Here is a 4776-nt window from a genome sequence, read left to right on the forward strand (position 1 = left end):
TAATGAGAAAAAGACAAGCAAATGAAATCTGCTAGAATCAACATGTAAAAACAGAAATAGACAACTTTTTAATCGCCCCCCCAAGCGTTCTCCTGTCGTACTAATGGTGGTGCTGCTATCCCAAACATGGCAACTGCTAGCAGCCTGGCTAAAGTCCATAGCAAAACACAGGCCAGACCTAAGAATCCAAATTTGTTCTTGTAGAAAGAATACCAGTTTTGACCCTTGTCAGATTCCCGTGGTAAGGGGTGACGCATATCACAGGGGGAACAAAGTGTGACACCGGCGCTCTCCATTGAGTGAATGACTGTCCATTAACTCAATGGATTGCTCTCCCTCTTCGCCTGCTACCCTCCTCCTCCAGCGGGGTTCTTTCCCCTTTGTACTGAATGTGCATGATGTGAATGTTAAATGTTAAAGCAAAGAAGTTGCCTGTTGCCAGTTTGACATTTCCAAAGTGGCCTAAACCTGTTTCAAAATGAGCGCTTATGTTGCTTTGTATGTGGTAGACGTGTAAGTAGGCAACTGGCAACAGCCTATAGGCTAATTCACAGCTAGTTCAGAATGCAAATAGGACAGCAATATGCTGTAAGTTGAGTTCCAACACAAATGAATCTTAGCCTGAGAGCGATCAGAAATACCATATCAGTGCTACTCTCACTGCCTACTCCAGCTTTCTTCGTAACGAGCACGCCACAACACAGAATACGCCACAGCCGTCATCGTCCAATCACATCACTGCTGTCAGACTGTTAATCTGTTCTCCTCACGGCAGCTGTCAGACTTAGAGTAATTTAAGTGCGACCCTCCTCCACCCGACTCACCTGTCCAGTCCAGGTATCCCATCCCTTCCACCACCACCGTCTAGACTCCGTCAGGGGCTGTTATTTATGCACAGCTTCACTTCCTCCTTCAAGTCCAATGACATCACAACAGGACCTAATCGCCAGCGACTGGTCACATTCCTCATCTTTATTGTGCACATCTCGATAAAGTATTTGTTGTCTTGAAGGCTAACTCTGGGGGGGATAGTCTTTATAATATCATATAAATAAGATCATGCTGTTTGCAGATGTCTCGTAATAAAGCTGCCTAGGCCCATTCACATCTTCTCAGATTCAAATAACTCTTCATCACAGTCGATCCCAGGACTGTAACTATTGATTTGACTGAGAGAATGCCATAATGTTCTTTGCACCATATCAATGGAATGAACTTTACAAGACAATGAAACTTTAAACTCAAAGTAACACTCTGTGTTTTGTTTGGTTGCTTTTTTAAACATTTTTTTTGACAGTATGGGGTTGCGTGTAGCCTACTTCTCTCTCGTTGTCCTACTCTCTCCCTTTTCATGTCTGTACATATGGCGGGGGGATAATTTGGCATACCGTCAAGGCTTGTTGCAGTTTACCAAGTGACATTAAACTTGTCATTTCTGTCAGGCCTGGACAGGGATAATAATTCAAGCCGGGAATCTAACATCATTCTAGGCCAATCTCTGCACTCAGTCCATTACCATCAGGCCGTATGCTGTCAGCCCCAGTCACCAGGATAAAATGCTGGTAGTTAAAGGTCCTGCAAACCACTGATATGCTCAGATCTGTACCAGAAGTAACACTTTCAGAATAGATGTGCTGACTGGAGGAGACCAGGTTAGGATGAATCCAGGCGACAAGGCTGCCAGGCCAGTTGAGTGCAGTTCAGGAGTCCTTTTCAACATTTTTAAATGTGACACCACTGGATAGTTTAACAGGTATTCTAAGTCGAAATATGATATTATCCTAAATCTAACCAGAGCATAAGGACAACACCGTTTTCATAACAAATTGAAAATTCCACCTAAAAAAAAAAAAAAAATCCAACATATCTGTGATTTACAGAAATCAGAGAGCTGTAACTGCCCTGTGTTGTTTACTCTTTGATTTGCACATTTCCACGGCTGGACTAAGTTCTTTCTGAGAAAAAATAGGGTGAAAGTTCCCTCTTGGATGCGTCTACGTTGAATAAAACATGATCGGGTGCTCTCCCAGTGCCCTTTTTGTGCGCTTGTGACCCACCTCATACAGCTTCGGTTTATTTTGCCCTTGCGTCTGAGACATCCTCAGTCCACCACTGCGCATTTCATTTAGAATTTCAACTCTGGCTTGACATCCCAGACTTCATCCTGCCGGGCCGCTGAGAATTGTCCTGGTGCTCCTGATGGTGCCTGATTTTTGTGATCTTTCTTTTTGTTTGTTTTCTTTTTCTTTTCATTTTCTTACTTTAAAAGCAGAAATGGAAAATAGTTTTGCGGTCACATTGTAATATTGCCTCCTGTCTGCGCTCTGCACTTGTTATAGATGATATTTTGGACGGATTTTGAGCAATCACTGGGCCTGAAAATGATCTGAGAGCAACATCAAACCAATCTGGCATCGTTGTCGGAGCAGGTGACATCTTCACCAACTCCAAACACTGATGAAGACCGAGTGATATGGTTGAAAGCTCTGGAAACATCTGATAGGTGGACCTTGAATCGGGAGTGCTTTGTCAAGATCAATTTCCAGGCTGAACTTGGAATTCTTGTTGGTTTGTGCACAAGATTGCAGAGTCGCTGCATTTACAGACTGTTTGCTCGTCCACAGCGCGCTTGCTGCTGTGTTCCTGTCCCCAAAGTGGTGAAGGTGTTTCTTTTATTTGCTTGCGTTTCTCCTGTTTGGATGTGTCCGCCTCACTCGCGGTGTGTTGAGCTCTCTCAGTGATGTAAATCTCAATACAAAGAGGAAGAAGAAATACTGCGAGGCAGAATGAGCTCAGTATTTTTTTGATTATTTCAGATCAAAGATAAAACTTCCCCCGAGCACTGAGGCTTATCTTGTTAAAATATTCCTAAAGTTGGAGCTGCTCGCATACAAGGACTCAGATGTTCTCTCAATCAGCTGGGAGAGGGATCATGTGTCTGCGCCAAATCATACTGTAGTTTGTTTGTGTAGCAGGTGGACTGTGAGCAAACAATAAAAGCCAGCCCAATCCAATTTGGTATTTTGCTATGTTGTGCAGGATAGATAAGCTATAATCAAATGGCGCGGAGCAGCTCTAGAACAGGGGGAGCCGTGCCTCGGGAAATCAAGTACGGGCGGCTTTTTTCTGTAGATAGATGTTCTCAACAATGTTGTCGTTTGGGCAAACAGCTTTTCTGCTGTTTGCTTGAAGGACCTAAACGGCATATTCACAAGCATGGGATTGCGCAGAAATATCATTTTGACCCAAGATGACTTAATTGGTGTCTTCCCTCAACGAGATGAATGGAGGACTAATTAGCGGCGTGCAGATGGCCACCTAAAATTAAGTCCCGCCTGATAGTAAAAATGAACAACTATTGAGAGGAATTTAAATCCCCCCTATCTACAGAACACCATTTCTCTCGTTCTATAAAAACCCACAGTATAAAAACCACAATGAAAGAGAGGAAAATCTGCATGTACAGAATTAGCCCCAGGCTTATCATCATTTGCCCTGATTCAGACTCAAACATCTGAGGCTCGGGGCTGAATGCAGGTCTGACGGCAGACTGAACTAAGCGCTCCTGAACCCTAACCTTTCTCTATTTATAGCCGTTTGTTCTGTCAATAGCTCTCAGAGACTCAGATGAGTAGATGCCGCTCTCTGCTTTGTTTTATATGTTTTCATTTCCCTGCCGGTGTTTTCGGGAAAGGTTAATGATACCTACGGTGCGTGTTGGTTTCCTCTCCGTTATCCGCACCGCCTCTATATCCTCATTATCTCCAACCGCGCTCTCATAGGCGGCACACCTGAGCTGTAATTCTTATCCTTGTTAACTCCTGCAGACGGGTGCTGCGTTGATTAGGTTTACCTCGGCGGCGTGCTGTTTTTAAACGGCGCGCACACAGCTGGAATGATATAATGCCGACAGTCTACTTCAGACTTCATTGGCGTCTTTCTGCATCAAATCTGCGAGAACGTAAACAATCATTTCCCATTTGGCCTCACTGTAGCTGTGGTTACCCGAGCTTCTGGCACACCACATTTCGAACATTGTTATGCAACAATAGTGCCACCAGGATATAGTAGATCCTGATGTGCCTGCACATATTAATGCAATAGACAAGAGTCTACAAGAGCAGACTTTCACTGCCTGTGTTTCGTTCCTGTGCTCATGTTGAGATGTAGTCACTTAAAGGTGCAATAGGTAAGAATTGTAGTTGGAAAATATTCAAAATGTATCATCAGATTGTAAAGAAACAACAGCTCTGATGTTGGTGTTGTTGGGAGATCGAATTCAACAAACAGTGAAAATGCTTTAAAACTATATTTTGAATCGTAATTTAACATTTTGATCGTTTTGGTTGTTTATTATTTTAATTTTTGTATTTTTTGTGTATTAATTCTGAACTCCAGTGTACTGTACTGCTCTAACATTACCTAGCTAGCGTTAGAAACATTAGCGGTGACTCGTGTGAGGAAGCTAGCATTAGCAACGTTAGCTAGTGTAACAAACTGGCAACCACTTGGACGGCCAGATGATTTGAACAACAGCGTTGTTGTGGCGTGAATGCAAGGAAAGGGGGACATTTTCATTGTCAGTGCCATGTCCATCACTCCTACTGTAGAACAAGGGAGCTATATTATCTTAAGAGAGTGTAAATATATTCACTTTGTGTGTTGTACAGATTTACCAAATGAGACGATCAGTGAGCTTGTGTGATGTGGGATGCTGGATCTTACGACACTGTACCCAGACTGACCATTGATCCACACCTTCGGACTCCTGGAAAT

Source organism: Acanthopagrus latus, chromosome 21 (genome assembly GCF_904848185.1).
Source record: "Acanthopagrus latus isolate v.2019 chromosome 21, fAcaLat1.1, whole genome shotgun sequence".
Lineage (NCBI taxonomy): Eukaryota > Metazoa > Chordata > Actinopteri > Spariformes > Sparidae > Acanthopagrus > Acanthopagrus latus.